The 15,211-nt window shown below is 43.0% G+C and overlaps 1 long non-coding RNA gene across 1 annotated transcript; it reads right to left on the minus strand.

Annotated features, from left to right (window-relative positions):
- Positions 1-5,722: 5,722 nt before the first annotated feature.
- On the minus strand, positions 5,723-8,650 carry LOC118923517 (uncharacterized). The gene is made up of 3 exons (XR_005029221.2): positions 8,614-8,650; positions 8,442-8,525; positions 5,723-6,233 (listed from the first exon to the last, which is right to left on the minus strand). It is a non-coding gene; the product is annotated as an uncharacterized LOC118923517 (long non-coding RNA).
- Between the last annotated feature and the right edge of the window lie 6,561 nt (positions 8,651-15,211).

The following is a 15,211-nucleotide window of genomic DNA, read 5'->3' on the forward strand; positions in this document are numbered from 1 at the left end:
TGAGTGGATGACAAGATACAGGAAAGAACCAGAAGACAGAGTCACTGTGTTGTCCATAAAGAATAATGGTCAGGGTCTGAAACAGAAATTCCAACCACTGTAATGGAATCAGGGGTGGAGAGGCTGCAGCTTATGAAGTTAGAAGTCAAACCAGGGAAGAAAAGAAAGGAAGAGGATTTTAAATCCCTTAGCTTGAGTTAAAGTTGGGATATACCACTTGGAGACAGAAAGTCTAGATTTGAGTCATTGCTCTGCTAATTAGTAGCCACATGACTAGGGGCAAGACACAGAACCCCACTGTATTTGGAAACTGGGACCAGGACTATCTAGCTCCTAGAGGTGACTTGGGGATCAGATGAGATACTGGGTTTTTAAATACTTTAAAAACTGAAAAACACCCAAAAAGTGGGATAGGGAGACAGGAGAGTCAAGTCACGTAGAGGGTGATGAGTCAGAAGGACAGTGCAGAGCCAACATGTTTCTTGGGCTGTGTGCATCATTTAACGTGTCAAGACGGCTTTTGGCTTAGCCCTTGGCTTGACTCATCCTGATTAACAGATGCCTGGCTGGCCAGGAGTTTGACTCCAAGCTGATTGGACAACAGAGTGGGGAGGAGCTCCTGAACTTGGCCAGTGACTGGAGAAGCTAAGACAGCAGCCAAAAGAGAAATCAACCTACCCTGTCCAGCCCAAGGACAACTGGGTCATCTATGAAATTCATCCTACGGTCTATCTCCAAGGGTGCACATGAACAATTCTTCCAGAGTCTCAGTGTTGCTGAGGAAGGCACTCCAACGAACAAGCTCATTCGGGGTGTGAATTATTTGTGTCCATAACCACAAGTTTACACAGATCCATTAACAAAAATTACATCTGGCAACTACCTCTAAACAATTACAGTAACTGTGGTTTTAAGTAGTGACTGAGACAATAAAATAGAGCAGCCATCATAAAGCTTGCTGCAAATCTCTCCTTGACCTCAGTGGCTGGAAGCTAGATAAATGGTTAAGAACATTGGAGACAGACAGACCTGACTCAAATCCTAGCTCTTTCACCTTGGGCCACTTAACCTCTCCAAGTTTCAATTTCCCCAACTGCAAGATGGGAATAATAATAGGATTAAAGAAGACGACCTTTGACAAATGTTAAGCACAGTGCTTCTCTCAGAGAAAGCAGACCAAAAATGGTAGATAACCACTTTAGAATTTCAGCTTAGATCCAACCCCTTTCGCACTTGCATCTGGAAGATTCTAGACTGCTAAAGGTAGAAGCACCACTTAAGATTGAGGAAAAGGAGTTTTTTTCTTGGAGCCAGAGAGTATTTTAAAGGTCCATAAGAAGCTTTTCTGGGAAACAAAAAGAATCCCCAATTAGAAAATCTCTAATCCACCCATGAGCTCTTCAACCAGAATGACTTCACTTTGAACTGATTTTTTATATTGGAGCTCCACCATGCAGGATTTAGCCTGATGAAAAGTTTTCACTAATAGAAGTAATTCAGCCTTTTCATTGTACAAAGAAAGAAGCTGAAACCCAGAAAAAAGTGACTTGTGACTTAACCAAAGACACCTTATGAATATGTAACAAACACACGACTGGCTTTTATGTCTCCAGACGTTTGTTAAGCATAAATAATAATTAGTTTAAATTATGTGCTATTAGATAATTAATATATCCAATGCAACTATTCTATCCTTAATCAGATCAAAGTTACACTCAGTCCAATATCCTCCTTTCCCTTTAAGATATAGGCTAAAGAGACATTATCTTATGTCCAGAAAAATGGGGAATCTCCATTAGGCATATATACCCTATGCTGCAATCTGCATACAACCCAAGGACCTTCGCTTTCTGGTGCTTTGCTTTAGCGTTATTTTCAAAGTGGTGGAAGAGCAAACCAAACCAAATTAAAAGAGATAGTAAGGAAAAAGAAGAGAGGGAGAAAAGGGAATACATGAAATCCCAAATCAGAAGAGTTCTGGAACATGTATAGTATCTAACCCCCAACAACAGCATAAATTAACATTGTCCCAACCTCATATGCATCCAGAAATCTGGCAGTTAGTTATCAACTGTTTATCTGAGCCAGGCCCTATGCCAAAGACTTCGCACATTTTCTCATTTGAACCTCTCCAGAACCCTAGAAGGTAAGTATTATTATTCCCATTTTATAGATGAGGAAAGAAGTACAGGGATGATTAAGTAAATAGCACAAGATCACAACACAGGACAAAGCCAAAATTAGAAAACACTGAGACTCTGGAAGAATTGTTCATGTTGCACCCTTGGAGACAGACCTTAGGAGGAGTTTCACAGATGACCCAGTTGTCCTTGGGCTGGACAGGGTAGGTTGATTTCTCTTTTGGCTGCTGTCATAGCTTCTCCAGTCACTGGCCAAGTTCAGGAGCTCCTCCCTTGGAATTAGAGTGATTCCAAAACTCTCACTCCTAACCCTGGTATAATAGTGGACTCATCCTACAGCCACATGTAACTTAGACAAAGTCAGCTTGGTATGTTCAAACAAGCAAGGAAGCAAAGTCACTGGAGAAAGAAATAACCCAACAGTGTAGGTGGTCCCACCTATCTTTCTAACCACTGACCACATCAGACAGAAGATGTGCTCTGATGGTCAGTTCACAGCCACCCTAGCATCCTTACCACTGCACACAGAGAGCATCTCTGGACACACTTTTCCATTTCACCTAAATGTAAGCCAGCTATGTCAACTGAGGCCCCAAGAAGCAGCAGCAGCCTGGTCCAGTGCTGGGAGAAAAATGGCTGTGTTCTGACTCCTTCAGCCTCCACCAGGCGCAAACCCTCTGAGGGACGTTCAAGGTAAATTTCGACCACACTCAACTTTTCTCCCCATGTGCTCACTGTGGAACCCAATTGCCTTAGAAGTGATGCCTGCTGTCCCTGGAATGACGGAAAGCCTGATGCAAGGCAGAAGAGCCAGCTTCTGGTCCTCACTATGCCACCGCCCTGGAGGATGCTGCTTCTCTATCTGCCAGATAAGAGGTTGGACTAGGCTGCTCACCGAGGAGTAAACGAAGAAGCCCAGACCTGGTATGTGGCCCTGGTCTCTGAAGCCTGCAGGAGCTGGGTAAATCAAGCTGAGCTCTACAGGGGCACTGTCCAGACCCTGTCCAAAGATTACAGACACCCACCACCCCAGAAACTCATGTTATTTAGCGGCTGGGCCAGGCCTCTTCTTGGGTCTGTGAGGAAGTGAAAGGGGACAGTTTCTTGGCCTGGAGGCACAGGTGCAGCTGGGCTGGGGCTCAGGCTTGGACCTGAGGAAACAAAGACATACTGCAGAGCCTCTCTCCGTCCCAACCAGCACTGTGCCCCCCCAACCCGAACAACAACTGACCACTTGATAATTCACAATGTCGATGACAGAAAAGAGGTGAGAGAGCCACTAGAAGGGAAGAGATCCTTTCCAGACAACTGGGATCTGAGCTGTGGAATCCAGAAGTTTATTTCATTAAAAAAAAAAAAAAAACAGGGGGAGGAAAAAAATTGACCAAGGGTGATTATAGAGAGTCTGAGACTTTCCATGGCTGGGCTGCCTGGTGAAAGATGAGGACGTCCTCTTTCCACCAGTGGCTTTGGCTTCATCATGCCAAACAACCATCAATATTGGCTTCCTTTTCTTTCAATGGATTGACCCGTTTTATGCAAACAAATTGAACAATTGTTTGAATGCCAAGCAACATAGCCTTCACATTCTCCTGCAGTTTAGCAAAGTTTCTCACATAACAGCTTTGCACGCCTGCCCAGGCTGATGAAACAGACAACCTAATCACCTAGGGCCGTGCACCAAGGTGACTGCTGAAGGAGAGAGTCAAACACAACAGTCTCTGTGTGATGAAGGTCCAAGGCCCTGAGCAACCCAGGGGAAAACAATGCTCTTTGGAGCTGGACCCTGTTAAGTGTTAAGATCCTTCCCAATGGAGTCTCACTTGTAAATACTTAAAGGACCTCAAAGCCGACAGTTCTAGACTAGCCATTCTGCTGCTTACACTGCAATTTGTAATGCAGTAGTCCCTGCCTTGTGAGGTCTGCCACCCAGGAGAGGGTCCCTCTGCTCCTGACCAGATGGCTCTGCAGACCAACCTGCTTCAGGAACCAAGCCCTTTCTGCCTCCAAAGGTGAAGGCAGGTACCCGTTTGCACCGATACACTTACCCTCTAGTTTTAGGGAAGAGAGTGTGTGTGTATACAGATACATGTATATAATCAATGTTAATATTATTGTCATATCTAGCTTGTACCTATGAACTGTAATACAATACAAGCATCTTCATCCTATTGCCTTGCTTTTATTCTCCAACTGATTCATGGGTAAGTCTTTTCTTCTCTTTCCAGAACAGGCATCTCTCTTATTTTACCTAAATCAAGAGAATTTCAGAGGATCTTAAAGGAAGGATCTTAGAAGTACAGTTTTCCATCCAATGCCTGGCTCCCTGTCCCAAAGCCCAGCGCAGGACTGGCTCAGAGTTGGCACCCAGTAAGTATGTGGTAATTTAATCAGGAGGTTGATTTCAAAAATTAACGGGTTTGCCTTGATCAAAGGCAGCTTCAGGTCCTTGGCTGTGCTTCCTTGACTAGACTGGAGCTACGGGAACCTTATCAGCATCTAATAATCAAACTCACGCACACAACTGTAAGCTGCACAAAGTCAGGTTGGAATCACCACCACCTCCTTTCCCAGGGCAGCATCTGAGTCAAGGACCAAAGGCAAGTGGTTCATTTTGGAGGTGATCCCAGGGAGCTTCCATAGCAGAGTGGGAAAGCAAGATGGAAGGGAAGGCAGCCCTGATGAGATGTGTTAGTGAGCAGTTGAGTCATATTTGCAATGGGGACCTCTGGGAGAAAATGGAGAGCATGCCTGAGAGGTGCCTCACCAAGGACTATTTTCTACTCATCCCCATCTGTGAACTGAGGACTGCTGCTGCAGGTACCAGTCCTCACACTGGGCTGACCATGCGGCTGCAGCCCAGGAACACCCTGGGGCAGAGTCCTGTGGGCATGCAGTAGGAAGCTGGTGAGCAGGAGAAGGATGAGTCCTGGGGGGCAGGAGCAGGGCACTGACAGCAGCTCCCCAGGGCCTAATGCAGTGCTTGGCATACAGCTGGTGCTCAAAAACAAAGTTGCATAAATAAATGCATTTATTCTACTGGTTTTATAAAACTCTTTTTTACATTTTTTAAAAGGAGAACACTTTCTTCAAAGGAAGTCTTATAAGTAAAATTCAGAATATAAAAGAGATTAAAGAGGAGTTGCCTGATTTAGGGACCAAAGCCCCATTGCTTCCCCCCACCACACAAAGACAACTATGAGGACCAACCAGCACACCTCAGAGTGCAGGGTGGAAATCCCTGATTTACTTTATCCCCTCATTTTACTGACAGGACAATTGAGGCGCCGTGTCTCTGGTGATGCCAGAAGTTAGTGCTGGAAGCCAAAGGCGGCCCAGGAGAGTTAGTCAGTGGGGATGGGCACCACACTAAGCATTGGTCCTCAGCAGGAACCTCCCCTGGAAGCACCTGCAGAGCCTGGCTATTTTGCCCAGAATGGGGCAGGGGTGGGTTGGGGAATGTTAAATTATCTGTTACAAAGCCATGACACCTCGACCATCTCCAAGAACACGCGTAATTAAATCTGTTGTCATTCATGTCCCATTGCTCCAGAACCAAAAGTTAGCAGACGAGGGGGGTGCCAGCACCTTCCACTGTCACCATTGCTGAATCTGTTTCCCACAGCCGCCAGGACTGTCTCTTGAAGAGGCAGCCTCTACACCCCCATGTGGAACTGGGGTTCCTCTCCCCTGAGAAGCTATATCAAGCAAACACATCTTGAGGGAGGGGCCAGGAGCAAAAATCCTGTAGAACTTAAAAATACAAGTTTGTACTAGAAAGCCATGTTTGAGGCCACTAAACTAGAATGAACTCACAGTTTGGACAAGTAAGAAGAGATAGAAACATGGAGGGAAAGATTTCAGCCTTGACTCTCAGGAACTTTTGGATTTCCTGGGGAAGCATTTGGCTCAATGCCTGGCACCCACCTCTCTGCATCTAGGTTTCTGGCTGCCAACGCTGAGAACTCCCTTCTGGTCTTGACATCAGTTCGAAACCCAGGCAAAGCAGCCAAGGTCACCTGCAGGTTTTATGAACACGACTTGGGAATTCCTCTTTTTTAGTATCACTGGAGCACCTGGGCCTTCCCCCTGCTGAAGAGGAAGAAAAAAGAACTAGTAAGGAATGGTTTGGTGTGAAAACAAGGGGAAATCAACTCCCTGTCTCAGTCCAGTCTCCAAAGAGGAAAACTCAGTGGATCATTCCAACTGGGACAACTTGCCCAAATTCCTCATTTTCACAGGTGAGAAGTTAAGGCCCAAAGAAGGGGAGATTTGCCTAAGATTTCAGAGTTAGTTAATAGAACCTCTGTGACTAAAACACCAGTTTTTCCTAATTCCAGGTCCAGTAGCTTTTTTTTCTATATTAATATTAAGTAAAATCTACCTTTTTTCCTTTTTCCTTAATTCCTATATTAATATTAAGTAAAATCTACCTTGCTTATTTCTTTTTAGCTCTATGCCTGGCACATGAACTCTCATCAAATGTTTGTTGAATGAAGGATTGTATGAATATATGAATGAAACTCTCCTCTGAGGTAAAGTCCAGGACCTTTTTTTAAAGCCCTTTTTTTTTTTTTTTTTTTGCCTTCAGAGATCTTCTAAATGGTACAAACATAAGCATGCTGCAAATTGCATTCCTTTTTTTTTTTTTGAGCAGTAAGAAGTCTTTGTTTAAGGCAAAGTACACACTTGAATAAAGGGAAGTTTGGCCAACCTCAGAGAGGAGGCATGCAAACTGCATTCTTGATAGCAGTTGTAGTTGCTAGATGGAGGGCAATGCAGATCAGGGTTCAAAATTAGGAGTGTTGTAGAATTGGCAGCAACTGAGAATTTCACTGCTGCAGGACCCCCCCCCCCCCCGGGAGGGTTCTCAGATCCCTCCCATGGACCAAGGCAGGGAGAGGTCTGTCAGGAGCTTGCCTTGTGGCAAGGCTGAAATTATTTTCAGTTCTAAAAGTCCGTAATTCAATCAACTGAAAATTAGAGTATCTCTGCTACTGGCTGTGATCACGTCTATACCTTCAAAACCCTTAGCCTGGTGGGGTGGTTTGGGAAAAGATTATTTTGATCTAAAACAGCTACAGTGATTTCCACCTACAGGGTGAAGTCTCCAGACATCAGCAGGTCTCTGTTGCAGCCTGAGCTTGTCTTTCTTGGCTTTACCTACTTACCATTAGCACTTGTGCATTGCAAAACAAGTAGTAAGTTTTACCTTTGTTTATCTACATTTTACTATTTACTAGCCAGTCTTCTCTTTTCAAATAAAACCAACTCACTATAACCACATTTTTTTTCAAGCAATACAGACACTATCAATGAAGAATATAAAAATCACTGTCAACATTTCTGAGTGTCCTTCCTTTCACTTCTCTGACCCTGTCTCCCAACATTTTAACTCCATCCTGGGGCCTCCAGTCCTTTAGAACTGCTTTTCTTTGAGTATGTTCTATTACCTCATTTAATTCTCACAACATCCCACAATGTAGCAATTATTATCTCCACTTTACAGATTGGAAACTGAGGATGCAGCTACTAAGTAACAGTGCTGGGTTTCAAATCCAGATTTACTTTACTCCAAAGATCAAGTCCAAGAAAATATATAGCAATCATTTTTTTTATACCTTTACTATGTGCCCGATACTGTGCTAAGTGCCTTCTCTACCTTATCTCAGATGTTTAAAGCACATTGATAAAGTAGGTTTTATTCTATTTCAGGGAAGTCTAATGCATAGAGGAGTTAAGTGACTTGCCCAGAATCACACAGCTGATAAAGGCAGAGCCAAAAGCAAAATTGGGATTTCTGACTCCTAAACCCATGTTCTTAACCAGGAAACTACATGGTGACATCCATTCCATTGGTTGAAGCAGATTTATGCACATAGGGAGTCATACTCTACACACTGTTCTTTAACTTGTTTGTTTCTCTGTTAGGTAAGGGTAGTGGGTTTTCAATCCTTGCCTTTAAAAGTGAAATGACATGACCCAATCCTGCTTCCTCAAGCCAGCAGTTGGCCTCTGCCCCACATGGTGGTCCTATTACCCAGTCATAGCCCACACCCTGACCACTCATCTCAACCATCTTGCCCTCTGTCACCCCTCAGCTCCTCATGTTGGTCTCCTTCAGGTTGTCAGCTTACACCTACCCCTCAAACCAGGTACTACATATAGGCCCACTGCCCCAGACCTTGGGCCTCACACAAACCCTCATCCTGTGATTTAGCTACTTCTCCCACTCTGGCAGGCCACTGTGCTCCACCCAGCCTGCTATCCAGTATTCAGACTGTCAACACAAGCCCTTACCAGGCAAACACCACCTTCCTTGGATTGCTCTGGCTTAACAAATAAGTCAGCAACAGAAATTCCACCAGATAACCTCCAAAGTTCCTGTAGTTGAAAAATAATATACAATGTTATAATCTCCGCATAATAAGGAGATGAGAGTTTCTTAGCAAACATGTACAGTCTATTCTACCCTGGGGATGAGTTAAGTCGTCCATCACTCTGCTTGAAGCAATCTCACTGTGTGACTTTGGGCAAGTCACCTCCACTCTCTCGTCATCAGTTTCTTGTTTCTTTATCTATTGAACAAAGTAGAAATAGATGGTCCCGGGTCCCTGCAAACTCAGAAATCCTATTATCCTATGACTAAAGAAATGAAAAGCCTAGTAGATATTATTCCCATTGTTGATTTGTCCAATCATTAACCAGACTAATGAGGCTGTTTATGCAATCCAACCACAAAGTTCACTTAGGGGGAGAAGGGAAAGAATCAAGGCAGTTAGACATTCCAGGACTTCACTGGGGGCCAAACACTAAGTTGATGGTAGTGTGCTGGCAACAGTCAAAGGAATCAGGGGGATACTTGCATATATGGGGTGCACTTAGGAATGAGGGAGCATTTTCCATGAGCAGAAAATGGTCCTCTGACTGAATCCAAGATGAAATCTACTTTTTGAAAAAGTTTTTTTTTCTTAAATTTGGCTCAATTGCTTGTTTTTCTCTGCTCCTTATGTAATCTTGTGGGATGTGGCGTCAAAAAGTCATAAATCATTCATGGTGCTCTGAGGAAAAAAAAATCATTTGTGCAAAGCAGATGAAATGTAAAATGAAATGGGGAAGTTTTTGCATGAAACCTGAAGAAAAATGTAACTCTGTAGTTCATAGCCCACGCTGGTCACTAATTTGTTCAGTCATTCTGTGGTTTGGTCATTTGTTTCTGGCTTCTTGTGCTTCATTTTAAATGAAGACTGAGTTAAAGACATAGCCCATCACAACTATACTGCATTTGCCCAGGAATCTTAGGAAGGATCCTGTAGTCATGGCATTTGTGGGGACAGTCGAATCTGGCAGATTTTTATTTCCTGCTTGAAGAAACCAAGAAAGCCTGTTGTCCAAAAATCCCTTTTTCAATATGCCTGTCACTGCTCTCCATAATTCCCATGGGTTAATTAAAATCCCTTTGTAAAATATTAATACTCTTCTCCAAAACCCACATACAAAAACACAAGAAGCCCCCAGCAGAGTTAACCCATAAAGCTAACTCTCAAATATTAATGCCTTAAATAAATTGATTTAGCTTTATAATTTCTAATGTGGGAGCTAGCTATGATAAGGCTTCTACTAAACAAGCAAATTATGGGGGCTTTTTTTAAGCTCTTTAATATTCATTAACTCATTCAAGCTTCACAAATATAGCAAGGACAAGATCTGTGTTCATTCATTAATTCATTCCTACAACAAACTTTACTGACTGTCAAGCACTATGCTAGGGTGCTAAACATATTGACACGAGAACACGTGTTGTCCTTGAGCCACTCAGCACTTGGAGTGACAGACATGGAAGGATCATCATCGAGACACAAACCAAAATGAATACAACTCCCAAAACTGAAATACTCTGCCCTAAGTCATACAGCTGGAAAGTTCTGGAACAGGGACTTTCCTCTTAGGTCCCCTAAGTCTAAGCTCAGAACACTCCCAAAGAGATTCTATAGTTTTTGTAGATGGACAAGTTTTGATGGGAGAAAGTGAGGAAAAGAAAGCTCCTAGACTGAGGTCCTGCCCCTTAGAAGAATAATCTGGGTTAATTACCCTAGGAACCAGTGAGCAACTAGCAGAACTGAGAAACAATTCTCAACAGAACAAAGGAGGAAAGCGTACCCATAGGTCAAGTTCATAATTTCTCCTAGTCAGCCTTGAGATGATGTCCAACCTAGCAAAGAGTCTGGCATTGGGTTAGTCCTCAAAAAATCTCTATTTACAATCTGTTCAGCTCAACTCCAATTAGTCAGATAACCACTGTGTTACCAAATGACAGACAGTTGCCCCCAAAAAACTCTTGAGATCTCAGTGCTACTGCCTTGAATACTCAGTTCCACAGTATGGGAAAGCCTTAACCCATCCTCAAGATCTTTGCTCTTTCCAGGTATTGAGAATATTATCATTTGGTTTACTGTAGCCATTCTACCCCTATGTCCCAAGACCCTGATGTCCCTGTGGCCACACAATGAAAGGTGGCAGAGAGTTCCCATCATAATACAGCTTCTCAATGCTCTTCCTGCCCAACCTAAGGACTGTCCAGCATATCCCCCTAGATTTGGTTCTCTGGCACCACAGGCTTTCTGTACCCTGACTGGGATGTGTTGTTTTACAGGTTCATGGCAATAAGCAACAGGAACAACAACAAAAAAATTATACTAGGGACTGGGGAAAATAAAGAATCATAGCCTCTGTCCTCCAAGAACTGATAAGCTAAGCTCTGGCACAAACCTACTGTGTAATCTTAGGAAAATGGCAACTCCCAAGGTTCAGTTTCCTCATCTGTAAAATGGTGGTGTTAAAAATACCTACTTCATAGGGTCGTTGCAAAGATTAAATAAGGTAATGCAAAAAAAAAAAGAGAGCAAAATATGTAAAGACCTTGCTTTGGCACATGGCTAACAATACCAATAAATGTAGGGCAAATACAGCTGACTCATGAACTACAAGGTTTGAACTATACAGGTCCACTTAAATGCAGTTTTTTTTTCAATAAATGCATTGAAAAAAATTTATTTGAGATTAGCAACAATTTGAAAAACTCACAAACCATGTAACCTAGAAATATTGAAAAAATTAAGTATATCATGAATGTATAAAATATTTGTAGATATTAGTCTATTTTATCATTTCTTACTATAAAATCAACAGTAAGGTACCACTGGTTAAGTTTTGGGGGAGTCAAAATTATACATGGGTATTTGACTACACGAGCTGTCAGCACATCTAACCCCCACATTATTCAAGGACCAACTGTATATAAATCAATACTGATTGCTGAATGAAACAGGAAAGCATACATAATATAAGGCAGACTTTGATAAGTTTCATAAGGGAGATAAAGTACTAGGGCGGAATGTGGGAGGGAAAGTTTCCTTCTAGTTGAAAGCATTGAGAAACACTACTCAGAGCAGGTAGAAGTTGAGCTGGGTGTGACAAATGAGGAAGTTTTGGAGAAATGGTCTTGGGAAGTTCCCACAAGAAGTTGATAACAGTGTTGAAAGGTTGCATATTTCTGGTAGTGTTTCAATCTTGAAAGGTGTTCATCTTGACTCCTACCAGTTTAGGTGAAAGCAATGTTGCTCTGTTCAGGAATGATTTGTACCCAGATGTGTACACCACAGTTTAATAGGGATACCAATACACTATGTTTGGGTCAGAAGCTGGAACTATTGCTGGGACATGGCTGTCATCTAATTGGAAACTCTTATCAGAGCTACGTGTGAGAAGCTAAAATTCTTTTGAACTACTGCAGGCAGAATAAGTATCCACAGGTGGAAATACCATGAAATTGAATTTCAGCTTCATGTAAGGAAGGACATTCCAATGGTTTGAGTTGCCAAATTAGAAAAGTTTGTGAGTCTCCTTTGCCAGAAGTGTTTCAGTAGGATTTGGAGAACTGATTCTCAGAGTAGCTGTAGGAAACATTTCTGCACGCATTAGGAAATTAGTCCAGAAGAGATAAACATGTCCTCCCAGTTCTAAGTCCCAAAGTCCCTCAATACACAGTAATATTTATCAAGATTCATTCATTTATCCAATAAATGTGTAGAGATAGTCCTGACTTTGGGACAAGCATGGCTGGGTTTAAATCTCAATTCTTCTACTTTCTAACTGTGAGACTTCAGGCAAGTCAGCTTCTCTGTATCTTAGTTTCTTCATCCATAAGATAGAATAATAATAGTTCCTGTTCATAGTGTTCCTGTGAAAATGAAAGTATTTGATTTATATAAGGCACTTTTGAATGGTGTCTGGCCTGTAATACAGTCAATTAATATTAAACATTGGTAGCAGTAGTGATAGATGTCAGGCACAGAGCTAGACACTAGATCACCAATATTAAGAAAGCAGACATGAATCCTACCTTTCCCAAGTTTAAAGTCAGCCAGGAGGTGGGAGAGTATAAAAGATACTAAGCTAAAAGTCACAAAAATATACATGTCAAACTATGATAATTGCTATGAAGGGAAAAAAGAGGATGCCATGATAGCATATGACAGAGGAGAGGGAGACCCATTTAGATTGGGAGGTGCAGGGAAGAGTTCTTTGAGGAACTGACATTTAAGCTGTTTTGCAATTTAGATATATCCCAACACCATAGGCTAAAGGGGTGCCCCAATGCCTGGCCTTCTTTAAGTCAACAGAAAAAGGAAGCCAGCTGTCTACAAAAGTATGGAGTCACCTGCCAATCAGAGTCCAATTCATACATCAAGCCTTACATTAGGCAATGTAAATATAGACAGGTTTTCTGCTTTAGCTATTGGTTTCCATTGATTTTTCTGTGAAATCTATAAACTTATCATTTTATCCATTCATCCATTGATCCATACATCTATCCATCTATTCATCCATCCCAGTCTATACATAGTTCAACAATATGTAGTCCCCAATCTCAAGGAACTACTTTAAGGGAGGCTAATATGTGTATAAGTTCCTGTAAATGAAGATATATTAAGGAAATGAAGGGAACTATGAAAATTTGAAGAAGATAGAAATTCAACACAGATGAGGGGAGAAATTTTTTTTTAAGTGACATGGTGAAGCATGCCAGGGAATTCTAGGCAAAGTGAATTTGAAAGAATCAAATCTTACTCAGAATTTAGGTTCTGAAATCAATGCATAAAATCTCAAAAAATCATGATTAATAGTCAAAAGTATCCCTTCAGCCAGGGCTATGTTAGAGAATGACATACTGTGTGGGGAAGTTGGGGTTCCTATGGCCAGGATCCTCATTGAACTTAAACCACTTGATGATGTAACTGGCCTGTTGCTGGGCTACTGCTTCCACACCCATAGGCAATAAGCTATTATTGCGCTATATAAAGGGCTCGGCCCAGTGCCCTGGGTGGAGGCAGAGAAGCTAATGCTCGACCTACCACCAGGAGAACAAGCCAGGTAATAAACCCTTTCACCCCAAGAACATTCTACTGTTATTTCTTTGGTCACACTGAATCCACAGTGAACTTGCCCAAGGCTGACACCATTGGCAAGACAATTGGCATAGTCAGCAGTATTCATTGTTGACCAAGGAAAAAGACAGGCTGCCCTTATGGGAGGGGTGCTTCAGCCGGCTGCCCCTATGAATGGGGAGACAATGGACTGTCCCCCAGTGGGTATGTGGTCTGAGGTGGCTTGCCTCCTAGAAGGCTGGGCCCCACCCCAGGACTGGAGGCAAGTGGAGGTGATACCTGAGGCAGTAAGGGTGGCCCTTGGTATAGTAAGTAGGTCTTTTGAAAGACAAGAGTGCCTGTAAGGCAGCAGGGACTGTGGGTTGGCTGCTTTTCATACTATTAAAAAAGTCTACAGAAGAGAAGGACATGCTCCTGAAAAAGACCCAAGAAATGGCAGCACAAGATCACGAGCTGTGAACTGCTGCAGACTCACTGAAGAAGGAAATGGCATTGATACAAGAGGAGGCAGCATGAGAATGCTGGCAGCAAGGCACCATTGAAGAGGTAAAAGATTCCTTACAGTACAAGACAGCAGTGCTTCCAGTTGCTCTGAAGGAGGAAAAGGCCATAAAGGAAAAAAACAAACTCCTGAGGGAAGCACAGGCAGAGGTGTCACGAGAATGCCAGCTGCAAAGCATTGAGGTGAAGGTAAGAGAGCTTCTGAAGACTTAGCTAGCACTGCTATGAGGCACTGTAGAGAGTGTAAAGGATGTAGCAAAGGAGGCGCTCAGGGGAGTGGAGAGAAAGATGCCATCAGTCCCAGAAATGGAGGAGTTGGGGAAGGATGAAGGAGTGGTGTGGGAGCACTGACCCCTCCTCTACTGAAAGCACACCCAGTGGTTGTAAAGAAAATAAAGACACAGCTTCCGAGGGTTCCCCAATAAGAGGTGCAGCCCCCTCCCCAGGTCATGGAGCACTCTATGCTCCACCCCTATACTCAGGCTAAGCTGCTGGATTTGGGCTCCCGGTTTAAGCAGAAGCCCTTTGAGTCAATATCAGCTTGGCTCCTGCATCTGTGGGACTTAGGGGTGGATGGAATTGTTCTGTCGGGATCAGAGATGGGAAAGGTGGCTTCCCTGACAGTTTAGCCAGCCCTGGAGCAGCAATTACAAAATGCACATCAGGCTTCAGGAAATCACTCCTTCCTCCATTGGCTTATGGCTGCACTATGTGCTGTGTGGCCCAATCAGGGTGATCTACTATCCTCCCCTGCTAATGACAGACATATGCTGAGCTCCAACAGGTGTTATGGGAGCTAGACATAAGAAATGCCATTGATAGCCCAGAGAATCATGGCCCAGATGAGGAACATTTCACTACAGGGATGAGAAATATTGTGCTTCAAACAGCTCCCACGTCCATCTTTGGGTCTCTGGTGGCCATTCTTGCCCCTCACTTAGGGCGGCCCATAAGCAAGGTTACACATACAGTAGCAGACTTAGGGGAGACGGAAGCAGTGAGAACACAGAAATAAATAATGTCTGCTACTTCCAAGAAGAATTTAAACGGCCCTGTGAAGGTTATGAGGACCCAGATGTGAACTGATTTAATACAGGCAGGAGCAGATAGAAGGAAATTAGT

This window comes from Manis pentadactyla, chromosome 2 (genome assembly GCF_030020395.1).
Source record: "Manis pentadactyla isolate mManPen7 chromosome 2, mManPen7.hap1, whole genome shotgun sequence".
NCBI classification, from domain to species: domain Eukaryota; kingdom Metazoa; phylum Chordata; class Mammalia; order Pholidota; family Manidae; genus Manis; species Manis pentadactyla.